This window comes from Zonotrichia leucophrys, unplaced genomic scaffold, assembly GCF_028769735.1.
Source record: "Zonotrichia leucophrys gambelii isolate GWCS_2022_RI unplaced genomic scaffold, RI_Zleu_2.0 Scaffold_41_468701, whole genome shotgun sequence".
Classification (NCBI taxonomy): domain Eukaryota; kingdom Metazoa; phylum Chordata; class Aves; order Passeriformes; family Passerellidae; genus Zonotrichia; species Zonotrichia leucophrys.
Window position 1 is genome coordinate 298,071 of NW_026992246.1, and position 13,705 is coordinate 311,775.

The 13,705-nt window shown below is 45.2% G+C and overlaps 1 long non-coding RNA gene across 1 annotated transcript; it reads left to right on the forward strand.

Annotated features, from left to right (window-relative positions):
* The first annotated feature begins 262 nt into the window (after positions 1 to 262).
* On the forward strand, positions 263 to 6,529 carry LOC135460421 (uncharacterized). Its single transcript, XR_010443229.1, has 3 exons — positions 263 to 421; positions 1,579 to 1,636; positions 6,023 to 6,529. It is a non-coding gene; the product is annotated as an uncharacterized LOC135460421 (long non-coding RNA).
* Positions 6,530 to 13,705: the final 7,176 nt, after the last annotated feature.

Consider the following 13,705-nt stretch of genomic DNA (forward strand, 5'->3'; position numbering starts at 1 on the left):
GTAACCACGGTCCACACAGCAGGACAGACCCACACTCCCCCCGGCGCGGCCAGCGTAGCGGCCGTGGGCCAGGCGGCCGGGACTGAGGCAGACGGACTGTGCCGGAGCCAGCACAGGGGCTGGGGGGGTGGGGTGGTGCAGCTGCGAACGAGTGGGGAAACAAACGGGAATAGATGAGGTAGTAATTTTTTCCCAGCCTTATACTTTTGTAGAGAGTCCCTATAAAATCTATGTATTGGATAAGTGGGTCCTAGCTTTTCTAAATGAGCCACAGCTGCGAAGTCCTTAGTTGGGCAGCAGCTGTGGCTCGTAAAGATAACTGGAATAAAAGGGGTGGGTCGAGAGGCCTGGAGGAGCCCTTGTGAAACCTTGAGGAACTGCGCAGCAGAGAAGAGCTACGTGGTAGAAAACCAGCTAGAAGGTATGGACTTAAAGAATATAATAACAACAGTATGGGACTCTAGAAACATGAAATAGAATAAGATAGCAACATACTTTCACTGCTTTTCTTTTATTGCCTTTCAAAAATGTTATTTTCCTTACAACCTCCCCCCTCCCCTGCATGTGGTATACTCTTTTTCTTCTGGATTAAACAGTTTTTACAAATACATCCAGAGCTTAACAAATCTAAACTTCTGCTTGGATACTTTGAAATGGTTGACGAGCTAACTCACGACCTTCTCATGTCGTTTTCCTCGTCACCCTTTTATTTATCTTTTGGCAAATTATACATCTTTCAGTTACTTGTTTTTCTACTCCAAAAATCCTAATGCACCCATAGTTTTGTAAAAAAATGATCACACAAAGCCTGAGTATCTCACTGGGCTTTTTGATACATGTCCTCTGCTATTCCCTAGTAAGTATTTTATTATCTAATTTTCTTCCATCAAGATGTTTCTATTTCACCTGATTTATCTTGTTTGCTACCTATCTTGTTTTAATTCCTCTTTTTTTGCTTCCCCAAATTTTGAAATTTCAAATTTTTCTTCATTTGGAGTTTATATTAACTCTTTCAGCTCCATTTTTTGCTGCATCTTTAGCTTCCTTATCTGCCAAATTATTTCCCCTTATTTCTGGGGTCTTTACCTGTTGGTATCCCTTAATATGTACTATAGCTATCTCTCTTAGGTAATTTTAATGCCTCTAAAACTTCGAAAATAAGTTTTCATGTACTAATCCTTTTTCTCTTGAATTAAGTATTCTCCCTTTTTAAATTTTTCTTAAGGTATGTGCTACTCTAAAGACATACCTTGAATCAATATATAACTCCTTTCTTTTGTGTTAAATATTCTAATGCTCTTTTTAAACTATGTAATTCACAAGTTGATATGTTTTGTTCTCATCAACTTCTTCATATCCTGTATTTTGCAAGGAGTTGTATTTCTGTTTGTCAACATAACTCCCAAAGGGCTATTTTGGGAGTATTTCTCTTGGTAATTTTTCCTCCTTTTATTTCCTGTATCTACCTTACTGAATTTCTGTCTCATTTTTCAATATTTATCTGTTTGTCCCCTGCTTTTGTTTTCACTTTTTGCTAACAACTTAAATACCGCTTTTCTTTCAACTATTTACACCCAGGAAACCCCTTCTCTCACACTGCTTTTCAATACAATCCACCTCCCTCCAAGGAGATATGGTAAGGCTTAAAATGCACAATCCACATTACCTATACTTTCATTCGTCTACATTCACTCACTTTTATTCCTCATTCACTTTCACACATTCCTTCACACCCTCAAGACACAAAGTGGATCCTTATTGTTAGAAAATCACGGGTCCCTGTGGCCCCCCTTGCCTTGGGGTTGACCTCCAGGTCTCAGTGTCACCAGGCCCCCTAGAAGGGCCCTGACTCTGGTTGCCTCCTATGCCCGCTCACCTGTGAGGTTGTCTGCGTGTCACTCACACTCTTCAGCTACGGCCCACTTACACGCCCGGGGAGCACTAGCTTGGTTTGCAGGTCACTCACTCTTCTTTGGCCCAAAAGTCCCCACCTATCCGGGAACTACAGCCTGTGGTGCAGGTCACTCACTCCTCTTTCCACTGCTTCCCCTTCCTACCTGCCCGGGAACTTGAGGCTGACTTTGTGTGTGACTCACTCTCACACACAACAAGACAACAATAAGGTACCTTTTACTTTCACATCACCTATTACAAGTTTAGGTGTTACTGGCCAGTCCCAGTGCTATTGGATATCCCTCAACCCAGCTGTGTTATCCAACCCCAGATGCTCTTGGGCAATTTTTCCCTCAATCCTGCTGTGTCGTTCAACCCCAGATGCTCTTGAGCATTTTTCTGTCCCTCAACCCAGTGGTGTGGTACAACTACAGATGCTCTTGGGCACTTAATTTTTTTTTTGGCTGTGTTGTCCAACCCTGGATGTTCTTGGGTATATCCTCACTCCGGCAGAATTCTGCTCAGCCCTGGATGCTACTGGAATGTAAATCCCTCAACCCAGCAGGTTTTTAGGGGCCCTTCCTGTCCCGTTCCCTAGTGGATTGGGCTAGGAAACATTGCTCCCTACCTCTGAGGGGTCCAACCCCTCCCTGAGACCCAGACCCAGTTACCCCGGGGGATTCTTTCACTCCTCTAATCACTTGCTTTGTCTCTTTACTGGCCGCTTTCCTCGCGGAAAGTCGGAAATGCAGCATGGGAGATTCCAGCACTCACTTGGCAGATCTGGGACAACCAGCCCACCTCTCATTTACACACATTCATCTCCCCCCACTGACCCTGAGAAGTACTTACCAATCCCTTTTCCTTCCTGGGTTCTTCATGCGCACTACTAGTCTTAGGGGGCTGATTACCACAGTTGTAGGGAGCCTTTTTCCCTTGTCTTTGTTTTATTGCCTCCTTTTGTCCACCAATCTTAACCTGCATCTGTCAGTCACCCCAGGGGAAACAGAGCGAGGCTGCCAAATAGGGCAGGGCGCGCCTTCCCCACTCTGACTCTCCGAAAGCACCGGCAGCAAGGTGTTAACCATCCTCTGCTACCATAATTGTGGAAAACGCCAATCACTTGTTTTTAAAATTTCAAAAGTTTAATAGTAATAAAATGGTTATAAAAACAGTAATACCATTAGAGTAATAATAATTTGGACAACTTGATTTAGGACAATATGAGACAATAGAAACAAAGAGTTACAGACAGTCCAGGTACCTTTTTTCTGGGCAGCACAAGTCCGAAAAAGGACATCCGTTAACAAAGGATTAACCCTTACAAGCAATAGCCTGTTGCATATTTATACACCTCATACATGATGCATAAATTCCATTCAAATACAGGATTCTGTCTGGTCAGTGTTGAAATAAACCGGGCAGGAGACTTTTTCTCCTTTTAATGTCTTTATTAAAAGTGATCAGCTCAGGATTTGGCAGCTCGGACGGGTCTGCAGCTTCCCGTCGTTTCTCCCAAGGCGTGGAGGAGGAGGAGGATATGCGCAGCTTTGTCCACTCAGGACAGAGCTGGGGGTCCGGTCCTCGTGGGAGCCTTTAGGGCGTGATGACCCCTTCCGATGTTGAATTGGTCTTAGTCTTGCCCCCTCCCAGACCTGGCCTGGGGGCTCTCGAACACAGGGTGAGGAACAACGAAGGTTTTCAGCGTCTCTGCAGGCCCAGCACTCCGCTCCTCTCATCCAGACGTCACTCCAATCTCTCAACTCTTAGGTGGCTCGTTGTTTTTGGTGTTTTCTCAGTACGTTTGGAGCAGTAGTCCCCCACAGCATGCTGGTCCTTAGAGTTATTTTGCATATCCCTCCCTTCTCCTAACCCTTAGGGAGGTCTCCACCCTTTACTGTCTCAGAGAAGGGCCATTAACTCGCCCCAGCAAGGGCTTTTACTGATACAAAAACAACTATTAAGAACAATGACCTGTAATTACCATAACATAAGCAGCAGCGCAGCAGCAACAGTGGTAACCTTTTTCTCACAGAAAAAATAGCACAATTTTTGTTCATAACAAGTGTGACTTCCTCTCAATCCTAACAGCGCCCTCGAGGTGGGAAGAAGTTCGTTTCTTCTGATAAGAGGGCAATAAATTCTTTTTCTCTGGAAGATTTAGGTGTCCTGTGGCTGCTATCTCGCTGCAAATCCTTTCTTTAAAAAAAAGTATCTTATGTAGCATAGTTTACATTTTAACATTATGTTATAATCTAAAACTGTATTTAACACACTACTTAAGAAAATTAATACAGCATAACTTTCTAACATAACACATATAATATTGATTTTAATATTTGCAGAAAGCCAATCATAAAATACACTTTTTTCCACAGAAATCATTCTTCTTCTGGGTTACTTGATAGAGAGGGTTGACAATCGGGCTGTAATTTGGAATGTGCATTCTCTACAATTCCAAAACACCTAAAAAAAGCTTCTGTTTCTATCTTGTTAGTTGGTGGAAACATTGCTGTTGTCTTGTTAATAATGTCCATTGGGATCTGACAACATCCAACTTGCCATTTTATTCCTAAAAGCTGGATCTCCTGGGCAGGTCCCTTTATCTTACATTGTTTTATAGCTAAATCACCTTTCAGAATTATTTGAACTATTTTCTTCTCTTTCTCAAAAACTTCTGTTGTGTTTCCCCATTGTATACTTTAAGACAATTATACAGGGTAGAGTCCACAATGAGTTACTCCCCCTTAGTTTTAACCACTCCTGAAATAAACAGGGCCAGGAGACTTCTTCTCCTTTATAATGCCTTTATTAAAAGTGATCAGCTCAGGATTGGGTGGCTCGGCAGGGCTGCAGTCCCCGTCGCGTCTCACGAGGGCGACTCAGAGGAGGAGGATATGCGCAGCTCTGTCCACTAGGGGCAGAGCCGGGGGATCCGGTCCTCGTGGGAGCCTTTAGGGCGTGATGTCCCCGTCAGATATTGGTCCTTTCAGCTTCGTCGGCCCAGTCTCACCGCCAGGGACGACTTCCGTGGTCAGGGCGAGAGGGACTCCGCATCTCTGCAGGCTCAGCAATCGGCTCCTCATGTCCAGACACCACTTTAGTCTCTCAATTCTTATTTGGCTCGTTGTTTTTGGGGTTTTCTCTGTGCATTTGGAGCTGTAGTCCCCCGCAGCATGCTGGTGGTGGAGTCACTTTGCATAACCCCTCCCACCCTCTCAGGTGTTTTCCCTATGTTGGAAGAGAGTACTGCCTCGGGGAAGGGCCATCACCCCACCCAGCCAGGCCTTTTACTAATACAAAAGAGGAGATAAGCTTCAACGACCTGTGATTACAATAACAAAGCACTAAGAACCCTGGCAGAGACAGATCTGGCTGCGTCTCTGTAACTCTTTCTTACAAAAAAAAAAAAATTAACCGAATTTTTGTTCATAACAACTCCCCTTTCACGAATAAGAAGAGATTAATGTGAAGAGATATAAGTGAAAAAATACCAGTTTACTAAAAGAAAAAATAGAAACAACCAAGAAAACAGCAATAGATACAAAAGTGCTGAGTCCTGCCTGTTATAGATGGATAATGAGATGACTGGCTCTCCCAATTAAGGGATGAATAGTGTGAATATTAAGAGAAGCTTTGTTGAGGTATAGTTATGTTATTCTAGTTTAGATGTCCTCTGTTCTCCCCATAGTTTCCCCCCCCCCCCGTATTGTTGCCATCAGACAGCCTGGGTTGTCTAGGGCAGGTAGAAAGAAGGCGTGCACTTATGCCCCTTACATGGGGCAGCTGGGAATGGAAAAGCTTGTTGCTGGGGGGGTGCAGCATGACAACACCTGACCCTCCAATCAAGTTACAAGAAAGCAGTCTCCACCAACAAACGGCAAAGAATAGTTGACTGACAGACTCTGGGAGGGGCCAGGGTTGACTGATGTAACCCCCCTCAGGAGTATAAAAGACTAAACATCCATCTTGAAGACGAGCCAGCCATGTGGTAGGCAGCCACGAGGGCAGGTTTCAGGTCTGCTTTTCCTTATTTTGTCATTTTGCTGTATTTTTGTTAAGGTTTAATAAACCTTTAGCATTTTTTAAGTGAACAGTCTTTTCTCACATGCCTCTCCCCGGAACAAAGAAAACAATATGGCGGAGAAGTCCCTTTCTCCAGACCACGTGACTGAATGAAAGAACAAAGGAAAAACGACACAGAAACTGAGCCTCCGCGATTCCAGAACTCCCTCCTTCCCCAAAGAACAACCTGCAAGGGACAGAGACAAAGCCAAAACCCGGAAGAATCATTTTTCAAAAAAAAAAGAGTCACTGCTGCCGAGCTGCCTGCTCCATGCCTTACGACGGGCAGCGATCCGGTTGGCAGTTGGGGGTTGCGAAATACCATTTCCCGAGGCTGTGTAGTTCCTGCCGGCAGTAACAGCTATGGGCTTGTGGCGAGAAAGTCCGAAGAAGTGTCTCTGGCAGCTTCGGGCAAGCTTCGCCCCCCCTTCCTTGGAAAACGGCAGGCAGCTGGAACTTTCGTGGAGAGCGGGTCTGACCCCTCCTCTGCAAAAGAGCAGGCAGCCACAGCGAAGTTGTCGCTGTTATAGATACATATTATAGTATTGGCTACATATTATAATATTGGCTTTTCGCAAATATTAAAATGGATTCTGTACGTGCAGTGTTAAAATAACTGTTATAAAGATATAGGGGTTTTTTTCTGTTGTTGATTAAACTTAGTGAAATAGGTGCTATAACTATGCTTGTGTTAAAATGCCTGCTTGCATGGGATAACATCCAGTGAACATAGGATGAGGACACCTGCTACAGATATGCTAACTATCATCATTCGCCGTCTGAAGACAATGTGGGCCGGGGCCAAAACTGAAGATGATGATAAAAAAGGAGTAAAACCACAACCAAGGAATACGCATGCTCTAAAAAGGCGGATCCAAGGAGGAGGTATGCTAAACAGTTCTTGGAATATGTAAACTAGTTTGGGGAAAAAGTTTACTGTGCATACGGGTCTATGAATATGCAACAGGCTGATGTAAAGGAAAAGGTATTTAAGACGTATCTCCGAAAATAATAGGGTGGTCTTGGCTGAATGCCAAGATGCACCTGGCCGTAATAACATGTGCTCTATGGTCCTTGTCTCCTTTTGTCCTTTATTAAACTTTTTAAATTTTCACAGGAGAGTGAACGTGTTTTTCTCATCGCGAAATACACTTCAAAGTAGATTCGGATTGCCAAATGAGGTTTACTGGGTTGTGACTGGGAGACATGCCCGAGACAACCCCCTCGGGAGCCTAGAAAGAACAATAGAGAGCCCTCTGTATGTCTGTTGCCTGTTTTAAAGGGACCCTGCACCTGCACCCCCACTACCCCCCCTCCGTCTTCTGTGAACTTCGGTAAAGCACATAAGTTTTGCTTCCCGAGTGTGGGTCTTAAAGGTAGTAAACGAATTTAGGTGGGTTGACTTAGAGAAGATATGGAATATATGATTTTGGGTCACCTTTCATGTTAAACTCTTATCTCTGTGACACCCACACAATGATATTATCAATGTATTGCAGGTGTTCTAGAGCTTCACCCTGTTCCAGTACAGTCTGGATCAGTCCACGGCAGATAGTAAGGCTGTGTTTCCACCCCTGGGGTAGTCGATTCAAGGTGTATTGGACATCCCTTAAAGACCTGAACCGTATGCAGCAACATGCTGGCTCCTAGCAAAAAGACCAGATTAGTTTCAAAGGTTTTCAAAATCTTTAAAGTTCTCAAATGTTACTGTAATCAGCCTGGAAGAGAAGGAAGGAAAGAAAAGGAGGGAAGAAAGATGTAGGGAGGTGTCTCCCCAATATGTTGTTTTTTGAGGAAAAAAGGCTGAAGTTGTGATTATTAATCGTTCCCTATAGGTGCTTCCCAAAGTACAGAGGTGCCTGCAATACTGAATAAATACACCAGATTGGTGTCCTGACCAGTGACATTGTCCTATCACAAGCAAATACTAAACAGTACCCCACAATGATAGTCTTAGCCCAGGCCCCGAGGACAATAAACATTACATCAGGGAACATGTGCTGCAAGTAAGGTATTACTGGTATTACAGAACAAAACCCCGAGACAAAATGCAACAACTGTGAGAGCGAATAAATCTACATTGTAACCTGCAACTATTAAACCAATACAATGAACGTTTATAACAATCTTGTTTTAACATGCTTCGGTCAGATCTGTTGTTATCTCAACCCTTCAAGCTCCACGCTGGGCACCAAAAAGGACTGTCGTTGTTATGAACAAATATTCGGTTAATATTTTTTTTGTGAGAAAGAGTTACAGGGACGCAGCCAGATCTGTCTCTGCCAGGGTTCTTAGTGCTTTGTTATTGTAATCACAGGTCGTTGAAGCTTATCTCCTCTTTTGTATTAGTAAAAGGCCTGGCTGGGTGGGGTGATGGCCCTTCCCCGAGGCAGTACTCTCTTCCAACATAGGGAAAACACCTGAGAGGGTGGGGGGGGTTATGCAAAGTGACTCCAAAGTCCAGAATGCTTTGTGGGACCACGACTCGAAATGCAACGAGAAAACCCCAAAAACAACGAGCCAAATAAGAATTGAGAGACTAAAGTGATGTCTGGACATGAGGAGCCAAGTGCTGAGCCTGCAGAGATGCGAAGTCCCTCTTGCCCTGAGCAGAGAGTTGTCCCAACACCGGGACCAGGAGGGCCGCCGAGGCTGAGAAGCAACACCTGACGGGGACATCACGCCCTAGAGGCTCCCACAAGGACTGGATCCCCCGGCTCTGCCCCTAGCGGACAGAGCTGCGCATATCCTCCTCCTCTGAGTCGCCCTGGGAGACGCGACGGGGACTGCAGCCCTGCCGGGACGCCCAATCCTGAGCTGATCACTTTTAATAAAGGCATTAAAAAGGAGAAGTAGTCTCCTGTCCCTGTTTATTTCAGTCGTGGTTTAAGCCCAACTAGCAACTAAGCACCACACAGCTGCTTGATCATTCTCCCCCACCTCCTCCCCACCCTGGCAGAAGGGGGAGGAGAACTAAAAGTAAAACTTGTAGGCTGAGATAAGAACAGTTTAATAATTGAAACAGAATACAATATTATAATCAAAAATTATTTTTAAAAGAGAGGTAAAACCCAGGAAAAACAAGTGATGCACAGTACAGTTGCTCACCACTTGCTGACTGATGCCAAAAGCTGTCCCCAAAACATGATTGGCCTCCCTTCTTAGTACCTCTCCCAGTATATATATTTGGCATGATTTCTACAGTGTGGAATATCCCTTTGGTCAGTTCAGGTCAGCTCTCCTGGCTGCGCTCCCTCACAGCTTCTTGTGCAGCTCCTCACTGGCAGAGCATGAGACACTGAAAAGCCCTTGTCTCAGGGTAAGCATTGCTTGGCAACAACCAAAACCATCTGTGTGTTATCAGCATTATTCTCATATTGAATCCAAAACACAGCACTGTACCAGCTACTGAGAAGAAAATGAACTCTTATCCCAGACAAAACCAGGTCACCTGTGTTTCAAACTGTGGACAGTTTAGCTCATCAATTGCTAGCCTGCACCCACAGCTCCAGTGTGTATGAAGAGCTTACCCACGTCTGCTCTGAGAAACCATGGGCTGTAGCTTTGCAGGACTCCCCAGGGCACAAAAGGGCTAGCAGCAAGCCAAAGCCCCGTTCTGTGATGCCAAATGGGAGGGCAGAACCTCGGGGCGGGGTAAACTTCTTAATGTTTCGATACTCCCTTTCTTTCAGGCCTTTCCCTTAGTACGTGGTTTTGTGTCTGTGTGAGTTGACACAGGCAGGCAGCCAGAATAACCACAAAAACATGGCTGAAATGCAAAGAGTAAATTTATCTCATTACCTTGCTATCCAGAGGATCCCGAAGCAACACCTGGGTGGAGACACTCAAGCAGGAACACAGCACCTTCAGGCTCAGTCCATGCTAGTAGGCATGCTGTTTGCACCCATTTATCAAGGGCCCGCACACGCGTATTTTACCACCATGCTGTGACTTCTGTGCTTTTTTATGATCTCTGAGCTTTGATCTTCTTTCTCCCAAAACAGGGAGCTCAAGCATGTCCGTGAGAGGGCCTCCAAGTCTCTTCAAAGACCTACGTTATCTCTACACAGAGATTCTACTTCTCATAGCAGACAGAGGATAAACAGCAGTAGGCATAATACATGGAGTTTCCTGCACTGTTGTTCTCCAGGCCTTGGCATTCCCAGCTACAATGTCCCTTGAGCAAATCTACCATCCTCCTCACCATTCTTCTACTTTTAAACCTTTCCTCCCAACAGTATCTGAAGCAGACAGCCTTTCTGTGAAAAATACATATTTTATGATTGGCTTTTCACAAATATTAAAATGAATATTATATGTGTTATGTTAGAAAGTTATGCTGTATTAATTTTCTTAAGTAGTGTTAAATATAGTTTTAGATTATAACATAATGTTAAAATAGAAACTATGCTATGTGAGATACTTTTTTTAAAGAAAGGATTTGCAGCGAGATAGCAGCCACAGGACACCTAAATCTTTCAGAGAAAAAGATTTTATTGCCCTCTTATCAGAAGAAACTAACTTCTTCCCACCTCGCTCAGCCCTGAAGATGCCGTTAGGATTAAGAGAAAGAAGCCGACACTGACCAGACAGAATCCTTTGTGTGAATGGGAGTTATGCATCATGTATGAGGTATATAATTATGCAACAGGCTGCTGGTTTTAAGGGTTAATCCTCTGTTAACAGATGTCCTTTTTCAGGCTTATTTTTCCCAGACAAAGGTACCTGGACTGTCCGTAACTCTCTGTTTTTATTGTCTCATGTTGTCCTAATCCAAATTGTCCAAATTTTTATTACTCTAATTATATTGCTATTTTTATAATCATTTTATTACTATTAAACTTGTAACATTTTAAAAATAAGTGATTGGCATTTTTCACACTTTCCACACAGTGAGTCTCTTGCCAGAAGCATACAGGTTTACTTTGGGACTACAAGACAGGACCCTTCGAACTAACCCAGTCAGTCTCCCCATCCCCAGCTGCTGAAGTCTCCCTGCACCAGGTTGGCATGAGGCCTTTAATGCCTTTAAGACTCAGAATTACTGTTGGATAAAGCTGGATTCCCAAAGGAGTGAAACAGACTAGATCTCCTTTTCTAATAGAGCTGAGGCTTTTTTTTAAGTCTTACTGTGTCCTTTTTCCAGAGTGAACATTTGCAGTCATGGCCTTGATGCTGCCTAGAGCTGCTGTGAGCCTGTGGGTTATGCCCTGGGTTTGTGGGAGATCAAGGGCAGAGATGTCCTCATTCCTTTGAAATGGGCATCCATTGTGCTCCTGTATACAGTGGGGCCAGCTCTGTGCTCCCTGCTCCAGGGAGCTGGTGTCAGAGCCAGACCATCTCATAATGCAAAGGGTTTGTCAAATCATCTGTCCTACCTGTACTTTGTATACTGGTGCTTTACTCGATCACTGTAGTTTGGAGCCCAGAGAAGTGGTTTTGCCTGAAGCACGCAGCTCTAGGTCTGACTTCAATCACCTTGCACTAGCCAGGGAAGGTGGCAGTGTTGAGACCTGCGCCTGTGTGTCCCCTCTATCCCCGGGGGGAGGGGTCTGTCCTAACCACACTGCATGGCTCTGGGCTCCTTTGTGTGACAGTGAGCAAGGGTGAAGGGGCACCTGCTCCCACCTGGCATTTGGTCCAGCTAATTTTGTATGAGGAAGGTCCCACAACCACATTAGCCAAGCTTTTGGCAAGCCTTCTCTCCCACAAGAGGGAAGAAATAGTTTGGAACTGCAAGGCAAAGGGTGAATAGAGGGAGAGGAAACAGGACATGACAAAGAAGTGTGAGGTAGGAGCTGCTGTGGCCTCTTCTGAATGCTGAAGGGGCCCTAAGAGGACTTTGCCCTGCAATTCCTTCAGAAAACGTAACTCGGACAGTGAGGGATTAACATAGAGGAGATTGAAAACCCAGATGCTGGGGGAAAACGCTGTCCTGGTTCTGGCCAGAACAGGGTTCACTTTTTTGCAGTAGTCGGGAGGGAGGTTATTCTATACCACCTCACATCATTGCCGGAGGCGGGGGAAAGGGAATCTTGCTTCCAAGGAGAAGGGATTCCTCTGGGCTGAGAAAACATGGCAGACTAGTCTGGCATTTGTTTATTGTTGGGGGCTTTCCATGTAAAGTAGTTTTTTTCTTATACCTTTTGTCACAGACATCTTTTGTGAAAAATCCTTTCTTTAGGATTTTTCCCTCTTCTGGGAAGCTGAGGCCCCAGAAAGAGAATGTAAACAATAGTTATCTGTTGCTGTGGAATGCAACAGGTGCACCTGTGATTGGCCCATGTTCCATGTTTACAATTAAGGGCCAATCAAAGACAAGCTCTCTCTGGGACAGAATCAGGGAGAGCTCCTTTGTTGATTCATTCCTTTTCTATTCTTAGCTTAGCAGCTTCTGAACTTTTCTATCTATTCCTTTTAGTATAGTTTTAATGTAACAACCTTTTGTTATTAATATTGTTGCTGCTACTGTTCAGTTTTCTGATTTCATTGCTGTTTCCAGTAAAATTGTTCTTATCTCAACCCATGATCTTCACCTTCTGTGTCTCAAAGTCTCAACTTGATCCCAACGACTCAGACCCAGTGGGAAGCAGAAGACGGAGGGAGAGAGAACAGCCTGTGGTTTGGGAGAGTCTAGGTGGGGGCACCAAATTGGGGAGTACCATGCCTAAACCACGACAAACACCTTGCTGGGAGAGGTTTAATTCAGCAGAGAGACTCCTCTGGGCTGGAAGAGCCCCACGGCTGCTCTTCTTCAGTCCCACCTTACTGCTTGGGCTTTAAAAAAAGGAAGGCAGAAGAGAGGAGGCAGGGATTAAGTACTAGTCGGCTCTTTGGAAGAGACCACCACATAATTAAATTATTCATAAGCATCTAGGAGAAAACAAGGCAGTGCCTGCCAGCACTGGATGCTTGAGAACAAGCATCGTACGTGTCTAATTCCTCCTGATATGAGCAGGGCTGGGGCTGTAGATGCAATGCCACTTGGCTGTAGCAATGTTTCTAGTCCAAAGGAAATGCCACCCAGGTGAGGATGTGAGTGCCCAAACAGACCTAGAAGTGGTTGTGGAGGGGTGGCTGGTGATGGAAGAGCTGTGGGATGGCTGTTTCAGGTGGTTCAAGGGGAACTACAACTTCAAACCCCTGGTCGAACAGGGTCTGTGCTGGGACAAGCAGCTAGGAACGAGTTCTGCAGTGGGGCCTGGTGGGGCAGTCTGGTCCTGCCTAAAAAAATCAATCAGGGAAAAGAAAAACCTGCCGAAAAAAAAAAAAGAGGAAAGGAGTCCTACAGCTACCTTTGGGTGGAGAGGAAGGGCTGGGTCCCTACATACACCTTTTCACTCGGGGAAAAATCAAGCCTCTGGGACATGTTCCCCGCAAAGCCTCGCCGTGGCCGCAAAGAAATCACCTTCTATGGGTCCAAACCTGCCTCACTGCCCGAACCTAGGCCCGCGGTCCGGTCAGGTGAGCCCGGGCACGCAAAGGGCACTCGAGCACTCGCCTCTCGCCCCTCCTGCTTGGCTGCAATCCTTCCCACACGTTTCCCTTTCCTCGGGTGCTTAGCCAGTCGCTAGGCCAGGGTAGCTCGGATGGCTGTCGTAGTGGGACTTTCCGCCTGGATTTTCGCGTTGGTGGATTTTTGCCATTGGCTGCTCGACCCGTATTGCCCTATAGAACAGCCACAGCAAGGAAGGCGCTGCAATTGATTGACGGGTGTTGCTATTGGCTCGTTATGATTGGGAGAGAA